At 40.0% G+C, this 12885-nt stretch overlaps 1 protein-coding gene across 1 annotated transcript in view; it reads left to right on the forward strand.

Annotated features, from left to right (window-relative positions):
* Window positions 1–1932: 1932 nt before the first annotated feature.
* The window catches only part of plxna2 (plexin A2), a 226267-nt gene continuing 215314 nt past the window's right edge, over window positions 1933–12885 (forward strand). Inside the window, exon 1 of the mRNA XM_015342690.2 lies at window positions 1933–2488. The gene's annotated coding sequence lies outside the window, so the exon portion shown is untranslated. The remainder of the gene's footprint in view (window positions 2489–12885) is intronic.

The raw sequence follows: 12885 nt of genomic DNA on the forward strand, positions 1-12885 counted from the left end.
GTACTGGCGACAAAGAGCGCATCCAGTTGTTGGGTAATGTATGCTAATACAAGCACCTTTAAACGCTGTTCCTTTATGATAAACTCGTTGCTAAAGTCGCTTTTTAGAATTATGTAGTAGAATTGTGTTTTGCTAGATAATCTAATCAAAGGAACATTTATTTTTAAATCATCACTCGATTCCACGCGTCTTCAAAATCTTGAAATGTGCATTCCATTGTTACTGGTCTCTTACAAGCAACTGAAGCATTGGTAGCCTATTTTATATGTTTTTTTTTCCTCAAAGTTTAAAGTCATGTCATCAAAGAACATACTTTAAATTTCAGTTAAAATCTTTACTATTAAAGTTCTTCAGTGAATATAGGTGAAAGATCCAATATATTACACAGTACCTTTACATCTGGGGGTGTTTTGCATATGACCATACACAGATATGTACAGTATATACTGTATGAATGTGAATACGTTTCTGTAGCTACTCTAGAATCTATAGAAACATTTGCATTACATTCGTAAATTCACCGTAAATCCTAACGGACACGACTTGATTGGACGATCGAATTCACATACAGTACTATTATTATATTACATATACCGCAAATTTGTGAAATTGTTGGTGATGGGGGTCCAAATTATTTGTACGAAAGTACTGTATATTCTTACTGTCTAAACACATCACATTAATGATATAAGAAAAGTGAATTATGACAGGAAGTGGAAATTAATCTGACATATATTACTGTATATTAATGTTCTCTGAGTGTCTGATTCGTTGTTTGCGGAAAAGCAGTTGTGCTATTTTTAGAGGACCACTCTTACATGTGCATTAAGTTGGAATTACACTGTATGTTATTTTCTTATCAGAAATAAAAAGCGTCATGAAATTATGTAGCACAACTTATTTCTTACTCTTTACTCAAGACAGATTGAATAATAGAGATAGTAAAGAATATACTGGTTGGCGTTGCAGTTAAAATTCCTGCAAACTGCCTGTCAGAAAGTTATCTTGTAATGGGGTTAAACTCATTTCTTTGCCTCTTACTAGCGTCAATGGAGCCAGAGAATGATTCGAGTTTATTTTAAGTATCTTAGACAGGAGACCTTTTAAAATACACATTCTATCATTCCTTTTTCACCCTTCGCAGCGACATCAGTGGTCCACATCGCGAAGAACGCTATAGGCTACTAGTGAAGAACGGGCAGGCTCCAGGCTATACATTTCTTTTATCTTGATCGGTGAACAGCAAGAAAAAAGAAGCTAAAGGAGTCGAGTTAGTTTACTGTGAGAAGCAATAAGCACAGGAGAACTGCTTCCTACAGCTGTAATAATAATAATAATAATAATAATAATAATAATAATAATAATAATAATAATAATAATAATAATGGAGTTTCAGCCCTGAGAATCCAATACCTTTTCAGAATGTTCGCTGTTAGCTCTGGGGTTAAGGTAGCAGTATGACAGCCGAAACTTTAAAGCTTTATGAAAAGGGTAAATTTTAGGCTACAGTGGATGTAATTTCGCTAGGGGTGAGATAACCCTGAAACGCAGAGATGAATGTGTGAAACAGCATGAACATGCCCATGCGTCGGCTGAGCCGTTAGCTGTCCTTTGCGAAGCGAAATCAGTGAAATTATCCTTAAACTAATGGTACATTTCGGAAGTTATATTAGAAGCAGCGGTAATGCCGAGATACCCCGGTTAACAGTTGCATTAGCAGGCGAGAAAAACGCCTTACTACTAGTTTTTGATGTGGTGCCGCTTTTGGGAAAAAAAAAACTGGGAATTAATAATATCAAATGAAAAGGATAGCAGCGGCGCTGGTCCCCGAAACGGTTAATAGACTGCATGCAAATGAGTCCGTATGCTAAGAGAAGACAGGGGGTTGGGTCTGACGCTGTGCTGTGAGTAGAGTACTGTGTGCTGCCCGTGGTTCGGCTAGCACTGTGCCAGTCTAGCATTAAAGCTCGGCGGAGAGGGGGGAATATGTGTGTGTGAATTTCTGCAGGGAGGTTGTAACCCATACCAAGGAAAACGTACGATGGCAAGGCAAAATAAAGGCGAAATTAGAAGGGACTGTCTTCTAAACTGAAGGAATGTTCAACCTCACAGCCCGCCTCCTGCAAATAACCATTACAAGTCTTTTGAATGACAATTGACAATAAGGAACATGCTTAAATGCCAATATCAATATATAATCCTAAAGCGAGCAAGCAAGCGCGAGGCACAGTTATTGGTGTGCTGGAGCTGAATGAATGAACCAGCGTTGCTTTGCCAAGATTTTCCACGAATTCTGAAGGAATACATTGTGCACGAACGTGCCGTGTTCCGTCCATACCTGACAGCTAGCTGACTTACCGTGGGATTCTGAGCACTTCGGTGTGGAATTAACTAGGAAACGGGCATTTTTTGGAGGAGAGGAAGAAAGCCGCACAACGTAAATTGACTGATTTAAGAAAGAAACGCAAGCCCATCTTGATGCTGAATGGTGAGTGTTTTGAACCAGTGGACACATCGCATGTGCCGGTAGTATAAAACAAGAATGAATTTAGCCTCTAGTACTTAAGCATTTTGGTTTAGTCATGTTAAATATTATCGTGCTTCACTTACTGTACGGTAAATAACTGTTCCAAAACCCACATTTTGACTTAATATTTTTACTAACAATACGGCAACAAACTAAATTCCTCCGATGTGACATGTTGATGGTGCATGGAGTTTATTATACCAAGAACAGGGGGAGCTTTTGAAATATTTTAAGCACTTACAGTAACATTTTGGCATTCCAGTTGAAATGATTTTCTAAAACTCTCTGTTAACGGGATTGTGTCTTATTTTTTTTGTCATTTTCTCAACGCTTTGTAGTCTTTATACTTAGTATGATGCTGTGGCAAATTTTATTTTTTCTTTATAATACATTTTCTTTAAAACTGTCCGGAATACAGAATGTAATTAAGAATTTATTCAGAATGTAGTGTAGATACCCACATGTGATCATGTTCATGGTTTTGACAAGAAGGAAACCCCAATGTTTTAAAGACCAACTCTTATTTATTATTCGTTACATTTTACATTTTACACGTGAGTGTATACTCGCTTATCTGCCTGTACAGTAACACGGTTTTCAGATGGCATTGTTCTTTCTTAGAAATGCCTGTCTGCGCGAATTAAGGATTCGCGTTGTACTGTGGAAATATTTCACTCAATTATTTATTGGCTGAGTTAGTAACATTACATGCTATTTTGTTAACATGATATTTATTTTCTGCTAAATATTAAGACTCTGTCGGAAGTAATGTAATACCACGAGGCATTAATATAACCTTGACTGAGAATCTGCTCTTCAAACCAGTAAGGTGCTTCGAGGCAGTGAAGTACCTGGCTGAACTGTTCACGTTATTTGGTGTAGAAAGGTTTAGGATTCGGATTGTTTTCTGAGATAGGATAGTTCTGCCTGTTGTACAACCAATTTCTGAAATCGTGAAAGGAGCGGTCCGGCTATTTTTTAACACAACCTGAAATAATGCCTATCTGTTGTATACTGTAAACACAAGATTTGATTTTGGCTATTGGTTCCAGTGAATCAACTGGAGATGTAATCATCTTGATTCTTTGAATTAAGACCCCAAATTAGATTCCCTGGATATTTTGTGGTTAAAGATGAAGGCAACACTGCATAACAAGGACACATAATCACCGTCAAAAGAGCTGATATAATTTATCTTTGGTTCTTCTATGAATTGATTATGTTTCCCCCTTACACCTGATCCCAGCGATAAACAAAGTCCTGTGTGTTGTCTTTTGGTCCCAGACTCTGTAGGGTATGATGTGATTCCCTTTTTGCAAATGGAATCTGATGTATTGTTGCCAACTGGAATCATTCAGAGTTCCAGCTCCTCTGTTTCAGGACCGTTCATCTCATCTGTCGGTGACAGTGAAATAGCAGATGTACCCACAAATCTTCATTTTCCTGTATGGAGTAGTTAGGTTGCAAGTCGTGTTTGACACAAGCTCTGTAGATAATAAATGCAGTTTAAGGAGAAAATTGCTTGGCATTTGCATTAAAACAACTTCCATCTGCTGTGATTAGAAGAGTGCACAATAAGTGTGCAGTTTGTATAATAAACCCCTTTATCTTAACAAAGATTTACTAAGATAATTTTTTATACAATGCATGACCTCTGCACATAATTATTTAAATATCCATTTGCATCGTTAAACAACATTTTGACCTTCGACCATTGACTCACAAAAATTGAGTGAAAATTGCTGGGTTACAAGAATGGGCAAACCACATGCCAATAGCATATTTTATCACAGACACACAAAAACTTTGAAGTCTGAAACTTCTTTAGTCCAAAATCTCTAGAAAAAACTCCACTTTATTCCATTTTAAAAAAGCTCTAAAGTCTAAGCCAGATAACATAGACTTATCAGAACATCGGTGGGACACTTCTTTGAGCTTTAGATCTTACAGGAGTAAATATCAAAGAAAGCTTTTGACTCCGCAGTGCATCATACATGACACTGCTGTGTTTGAATATTGAACATGACATTATTGCAGAAACCATATCACTCAGATTTGGACACGGAATAAAAAATATATTTAAAATTGATCTGCTTGCCTTAAATTTATATTGTTGTACTGTATTATGTGTTACTTTACTGCATAGTACAGTATGTGCACGCGAAGCACACGCTCTGAACAGCGCACTGTGCAATTGAAGTTTGTAGCTTGTTAAAGAAGATCACTAATTTAAGGAATAAATCATTTTTATATTTTACTCTCTTTTTTCCTAATTCTTAGTGCACTTTTGCCCTCGTATTTCTGAGTGTACACAAGGCAAACGCAGATTAAAATTTAATCTTATCCTGAGTTTTCTTTACTTTTATTCATTTTTTATGACTTTTTTTCTTTGAAGGTACAGTATGGCTGTGTTTTCTCACCTCGCCAGTAATGCCTAGGAGAGTTAATAAATTGATTCACTCTTCATGTAGACTCTCAGTTTATTGGTGTCACAGACTGACTTCTGCACTTTTTAAAGGAGCTGTAAATTAGAAGGCTCTGTATGTTGCAGTACTATGTGAGCTCTTTATGGGCACAAACCACAGCACTGCAAAACAAACATCCTCTTTTTTATATGTTGACTCAAGACGGCCACAAATGATACAGTAAAAGGGGTATGGTATCTAGTAAACCAAAGCAACTGAATCTAATTTTCTTTACTGGAATCCTTCTATTCAAAAGTATCATTAAAAAAAATATTTTAAGTTCAGTTGCTCGACAGCCATTACTTGACATTTATAATTCTTCGGGTTTTCGCTTGTTCCCCTCAGCAAGTGCTAGAAAGTGCGGATCAGTGCTGTGTTTAGCACGCTTACTGTACATCCTTGTGTACTGTGCAATAAATTGTCTGTGTGGTTCCTTAAATGCTTCATAGCCCAGCCCTCAACAATGATATCAGTCTGCCATTCTGCTGGAAGTTGTTTCTTTAAAGGATCAGTTCTTAGAAGAGAGAAGAAAATAGGCTGGATCAGGAGCAGTTCTGGATCTTAAGACTGCAGACTGTTTAATCAATACGGTTAATGATACAAAGCTGAAGAAAATTGAGACAATAGAGACTATAAGCATACAGCTACTCCGTCCTGTAGCCATTTTTCTGTATTATTTGGTACTTAAACTCATGCAAACCAAATGAGTTCCTACCTACTCTTTTGAGCAGTTACATCCTTATCGTGTCGACCAGTTGCTTTGGTTTCTGTTCAGATGGTCGCCCCTGGTTAAAAGGATTTTGCCTACAGTGCCTTGATCTTAATCTATTGATTTGCTTATGGCAGTTCATTACATTAACTGTTTCCAGCTGGGTAATTTAGCTGTGTTATATTGTGGTATTTGTCTGTCCACTTTCCTGATTTCCAGTGGCATGTGTATTTTTTGTTTTGGGGGGTGGTGCTTTAGCAAATTTACAAAACCTCTTTCCCCCAGGCATAAACCATAAATTTGAACTACCAGAGTATTTCCTCCTCCATATATAGAAGAATCTTAAGATTTTTCCTCAACTGACTGCTTGATTTAAGTGAATTACCTATCACATGCTAACCTATCTTACATAAATAACATACTCTGGACTATGGATGCTGATTTTTAAAATTTTTATGGATATCTCAAGTTTTTGTAGTTTCATGCTGTTGATGTATTTGAATTTTGAATGGAAAGACATTCTGGTTTGTCAACTTTTGCAGTAGTCTTGCTGTCTGAATCCAGTAGGGAAATATAACCGTTATTTGAATAGCCTGTTTTGTAAACTATTACTAGATTTGGCCATCATCTTTGTTTTATGTGTGTTGTTCATTATTTAAAATTTGTAGTCTCCAGGAAGCAACAAATAGACAAAATAATTCAGGAAAAATATAGGCAAAGATCAGAAAACCAGCCAGAGTTAGCACAGTACACAACTGAAGTATTTCTTGCAGTTCAGTGTTTGCATGCATTTTTCCCTGTTAAGTGCACCAGCAAAATCCTTGGTCTGACAGCTGCAGCTCTAGGTCATACCTCTGTACTTCTGTCAGCCCCTGTACCTCAGGCTGCAGTCACCCCCTGTGCTTCTTTGTCCAGTAATCTAAATTCATTTTGTTGTTGAATCGTTTGACCATTGGAGCAGCTGGACATTAAATCAGAAAGCCAAAAACAACAGACTTGAGGAGTTATCCAGAGGGCGGTCAACGCAGTTGCACACTACTCCCTTGTTTGTGCAAAGATGCATTGTAAGAGCCGTGACCACAGATGGGGCATGTCTGCCCCCTACTGAGTCCCCAGTGCTATTACATTGCGATCTTCGATCCTGGGTTCCTGATTTCTCACTGGTTTCTGAGATCTCACAGTATTAACATTTATGAAAAAAGAACAGTGCTGCCTGGCAGTGGACAGTAGTATGAAAATGTGAAGTCTGTTTTTCAATAGATAGGTGTGGAAGGGAGGGGGGCTGCTTTGGTTGTGTATTGGTTGTGTATTGTCACCACTGTTGACTGTATCCTTGACTGCTGCTCCTTGGAGGTCCCTTGTTCAAGCAGCAGCAAGGCTCAGCCCTGCTTTAGCTTGAGAAATTCTGACAAGTTGCTATGCGTGCAGGCAGAATCCTTGACCTATTTTTGAACGAGACTGTGGTACAAAAGCCATCGGTCGCTCCATCTCCTCAGAGCACCCACTTGCAGCACGCCTTGCAGGGTCTGCTCTGTTCACCAGCTCGTGGGCCTTGCAGACGTAGCTTTGCATATCCACCGTGTCAAAGTGCACTTCCCCGTTTGTCTTCTTTTTTATGCGTGAGTTTTGCCTCTGTGCCTGAGTGCCTCTCCTAACTTTGGAGCTGTCACAGCAGAGATCACTATCTGTTCGTCTCCAGCCGGCCTGCGTCTATCTGTATATAGAGCACGCTGTCTGTTCTGCATTGGATGGCTTATTAAACTCCACAAAGAAGAGGCAGATTTGATTAACCCAGAAGTGTGGGTGGCTCTGCAAAGCGGGCCAGTAGGATGTCAAGCAAAGTTTATGGGAGATGGATGAAGTCTGACCTGGACAGGCAAACACATTTGTTCATGCTGCAAATGTGCTGTTCAGCAGTGCCAGTGCACTTAAATGAAAATCCCTCAAGGGTGTGTTTTTATTGTTGCTTTCCTGGGTCTCTCTGATCTGCACTTCTATAACACCTGGGTTTTAACCCAGGAAAAGTGAGAAATAATTGGTTGTGAATATATAGCCACTTTTCTTTCTGGTATGATTAGGTTTAAAGAAGTGTCTTCGCTCCCTGCCGCTTAACACACTCTAGAAGTTGTTTTCAGGTTGTTGCAATTATCCAGGCAGTGCAGTGAGATCGGAGCAGGATAACATGTATTCTCCTATGCGCAGCCCCGGTGTTGCAATAATGATGATGTGGGTGTTTTGGTTCTTGGAAAAAGAGCCAGGTTAAGGTTGAGTGGGCTGCTTCAAGACTATGTTTAGCTTAAACTTTGAGTATGGCTTGTGATGAGCTGTCTTGTGCTGTTGCAAAAACATATACTTTCCATGTCAGACTGTTCCTATACATACGGTACTGCAGAGATATTGTTGTTGATTAAACAAACTTCATATAGTCAGATATGCCCTTCTTGGCATGATAGGTCCCTTATTATAAAGGGTATGATAGTAGAAATTGGTATAAGAAGCTTAGGTTTGCTCAGGATTTTCACTTAGTTCAGAAAAACCATCTGTTTTTTTGCAGCAGACTGTCAGGCATTCATTACTTATTCTGCATTACATTATTTTAAGTAAAATTGCTTTTAAGCTTTTGTCAGTGGAGAGCATCTCTCCTGGTAAACAAAACAAATCACAGCTGTGTCTGTGCAGGCCACTGCGGGCAAAGCAGAAACCTAACGAACAGTTTGAAGGCACAGTGCTTATTTTCGTTTTTTTTGTGGACGTCATTTTAAGTGGCAGTGCCTGTTGTTTTCTGCAGAACATATACAGTATAGTATTACAATATACTGTAGGTCAGTAAGGACCAGTTGGTGTATCATTGTGGAATACTGCTCAGTACCATCCAGAACAAGAGGGTGTTGTGTGGATTTATGCTTGCCTCTGTATATTTTAAGCGGCAGTTTTCTGAAATGTTTTCCTAATTCTTCAATCTGTCAGGATTGACATGTCTGTGGCATTCGGCGGGCTCAAGAGCCCCTTCCAGATATTGAAGGATGGCTTTGCAGACAGAAGACTTCAGCAGGCTCCAGTCAGTCTACAGAGTGGGAAAGGGGGAATGCTTAGCGTAGTGCCTGTGCCAGGAGAACAGTTTAAAGACCTCAGAGCACATTCTCCTAATGTTAATGTAACAAACCCATGTTATTTTTTGCTTTTTTGAATGCCATCCAGCCACATAGAAGTAAAAACAGAGCCATAGAGGAGCTGTAGCTATTAATAAAACTGCTGAAGAAACGCAAAATAAAAAAGAAAATACAGAGAGGGAGTTTAGATTTGTGTATTTACAGTACAGTACATCTGCTTTTCGCTGTTCCACTGGAAAGCAAGCCCTGGCAGTGTGGAGGGAAGCTCTGTTCCCTGCCTTTAAGAATTCAGTGCAGTTAATCTCAGTACCCGGTCAGCCCATGCTGGCTTTATTAAGATGTTAATAGAATGCCTTCATGACACATTTCCGTAGCCCAGGATTCTTGCTCCCATTCTCCTGTTCCTCAATCCACCTGCCAAGCTCTATAGATCTGCGGCAAATGTCTTTTTTGCACAACAGTGCTTTCTCGTCTCTGATCTGTCAGTGTTCTATACTGCTGCAGCGAGACTTGCTCTTTATCTGATACTTCCAATCGGAATCTTGCCCAGACTTGAAGCTCCTAATACAATTACTGTATACTACTGCCGAAGTGAAAAGAAAAGTTATCACTAAACCCGGGTGAAGGGGTGTGCTGCTTGCCCTCAGCTCTAAATCGTGGAAAACAAAGATCTAAATAATTTGATTTCAGTGTATTTTATATTACATACAAAAGCAGCCCTGGCACTTTTCTCAGCATTGTGACTTGACCCCTTCATGTAGCCATTTCGTGGACTAAGAAACAAGCAGACTAACAAGTCTTGACACTCCATATACTTAACTCTATGTAAGTACCTTAATTCAAACTTTTGAAAGAAACTGCCTCATAAATAGACTCCTCCCCTTTTTCTCCTCCTCTCCATGAATGCTTTAACACTTTCTGCTTGGAATTAAAGACGGTTAACACAGGCATCAATAATCAATTAGCTTGTGTCATGGGAGGATGTGCGTTTTTGTCTAGTGTGGAAGTTAACAATAAATGAGCAACAAAAGAGAGCTGGCGCAGACTAGGGCTCCACAAAGAGACAGGGGCAGCTGTGTGCAGCAGACGAGCGCAGGAGGAGGGGGGGTGACCACCGGGGTGGCAGGGCAAGTGACACCGGTGTGCCACATGCCTCTGTGTCCCTTGCCAGTGTTGCACCACAGCGCCCCCTGGTGTGTCCAGACACCTTTCCTGCCACAGTCGCCATGGTTACCATGCTGGTGAAGAAAGGCCTTGTCTCCTCACAAGAGCTGCAAGGAGAGACTATGGCAAACGGAAGTTTAAGTTTAACAGTGCCCTCCTGTAGTCTTCAGCGAGCGACAATCAATAGGGGACGAAATCCGCTATGCAGTCTATGGGCTTAGCCTTAAGTTCTTAAGCCTTAAGTGCTTTTATTTTTTCTAAAAAAATGCCTAATAGATATTTTGGTTTTAGAAAACTGTTCACCTAGATAAGCATTTCAGAATTGTAATGAAAAAGCTGGATTTCATGGCTTTAGCCCTTGAACCTTTTGAAATTCTACCTTGGCATATTCACAATTGTGTATTTTCCCATTTTTTTCTTTGGCTTCACCTTATGGTGAAATACAAAAAGAAATGTATGCAGAATTTATTAGGATAAACCTTCTGAAATTGAATTTCTGGAACAACGTGCCTTCATTTTGGCCATTAAAATGAATTGAGGTCTACAATAATTTCCTTTACTATACACATAGCTCCAATGTAACTGTAAGCACAGTCTACAAATCCCTCTGCACATCTTTGGTTCACTAAATTAAGATTGTTCCCAAGATCCTGATTGCAGTTGTAGATGAGAAACCCACAGGTCTAGTATACGTATAGTAACATGTACCCACCAGCATTTGAACTTTAAATTTTTGCTACAGTTTTCAAGTCAGCCGTGCACTTTACTTCAAAGATAGCTGCCTTTCCTGTCAGGAGGGAGCAGTCTTAACACAAATATTCTACCTTCAGCTGAGAAAACCAGAGATAAGAGCCCAAATTCATTCCTGAGAAAGATAACGTACAAAGAGACCTCAGACAAGCTTTTAGAACTGGCATTATTACACACACACACCCTGATAAACAGTTTCTGTAGCGTAGACCATAACCAATTGAACTAAAGCCTGATGAAAGGCATGAAAGCAACTTTAAACCAGCAGCGAAACTGAATAAAAAGTGGTCAGTTCCTGAGTGGAAGCCTGTAGGAAACATGGGAAACTGATACAATGAAAAGGTGAGAGGGAGATAACAAGGTCAGTGAGTCACTTTGAGAAAATGTTAGAAGGGGGCTCAGCTCTAAGCCCCTTGTTTAGTTCAGACCTGGGGGATCAACACAGCATCTAGTGTGCTTTTTAATTTTGACTGAATTTGTTATTTACATAAACAAACACAATCAGAGTTTGCATTTTAACACTGGGGTTAGACAAAGATAACAAAGACCTGTTATGAATTTGAGTCCAGCCGATGGCACTCGCCAACGTCAACAGGTCTCCAAGCAACTTTGCTCTCATTGGCTGAGTGACACCAGGGATGGATTGGGATTGGCTGGCCAGTGTTCTCTCCTTTTTCCTGCACACAGTGATTCCTGTTACTGGTTAAACAGATACCAGCTTGCGGAGACCCCTAATGCTCCTCTAACGGATGTTGTGAAGATTGCAACAATCTCACGTCGGCCAGCACCTGTGCAGGTGGGCTTGTCAGAGGAGCTTGTCTGCGGACGTACCTCTTTCTCTCCTCAGCGGTGCTGGAGAAGCAGGCAGCAGGCAGAGTCATATACAATAGGCGATTCTAAGTTAGACGAGCATAAATGTTTAATGAAATGCTTTTTTCCACATTACAAACGACAAGATGGTTGCATAAATAAAACCCCTCTCTCCTCCTGCTGCCCCCTAAATCTCCAGCTACCGCCCCTTTCCTTGCAGTCGGCCCTTGAAGCACTGCTCTTGGCAGTTCATGCAAAGAAGAAAAAAATATTGTCCCTGAAATGGTGTCATATACAAGATATATGTGTGTCTGTGTGCGCATGCTAGGTTTTTTGTGTTCTCTCTTTCATTTGCTATCTAAGAGGAAGGTCATATTTTTGAGAGAATTACTGTTCCCTGGTGAGCCCATTGGGTGCTGTAATGTAACCTTGTCCTTTGCAGAGTGGAGCGTCACGGCGCTGATGGGAGGCTGGTGCTCAGAGGAGCGATATCAGAATTATTCCATTAGTGCATCATTAAAAAGTTGATTAGCTGCTTGAATCGCAGGCTGGAGGAGACGGGGAGTGTACCAGCAGCCAGTGAGAGAGGGCATGATTGCAAAGCTTTGCTGCACACGTTTCCTAAGTAACACCCCCCTGTCTTTTAAATCAGAACTGTCTGCTTTTAGTTCAGAAAGCAAAAATATATATAGGTACATAATGAAAGGGATTGATAGGTTCCCAAATGACAATGGACAGTCTAGTTCAGCTTTACCTACTCTGAGATTTATAGTATGTCTGTAATTGAAGGTAAGGCTGTCAAAGTGTAAGAACATCTAACAGAGCTCTTCGGTGCACCCTCAAGTGTCAGATTGCATACCTGGATTTACACTGGTTAAATAAATTATCTAAAAAGCAATTTCATACATAATTCAGAGAACAACGCAAATATAGGTCAACAGTGTTGTTGTGGGTTTTTTTTTGCCTTTTCTGTTTACGTAGAATGACTTGTGAATTACAGTATCTTAGACACTTATCTGATGTGTGACAGCTTGGCATCTTGCAGCTGAGGAATGGAAATCCCTGTGTTGTCCGAGAAGATGTTGATTAAACATGACTGCGCTGAAGTTCCTGCTCAGGGGTTGGAAAGGGATGGAGGAGCAGGTTTGTGCTTGTGAAAAGGAAAGAATCTGTCAGCTCGTGTGTTTATCTGCAACATACACGACAGTAAAGATGGTGAAACACTGTAGTTTACCAACACCTGGGGTGCTTAAGATTGAATTTGAGCAAATGTCTGTTATTCATTTTCTTTTTCAAATGAGCTGGTTTTTTGCTGCTTATCACAGTGACTGGTGAGCACAGAGTGGACTC

The sequence above is a fragment of the Lepisosteus oculatus genome, chromosome 5, assembly GCF_040954835.1.
Source record: "Lepisosteus oculatus isolate fLepOcu1 chromosome 5, fLepOcu1.hap2, whole genome shotgun sequence".
Taxonomy (NCBI): domain Eukaryota; kingdom Metazoa; phylum Chordata; class Actinopteri; order Semionotiformes; family Lepisosteidae; genus Lepisosteus; species Lepisosteus oculatus.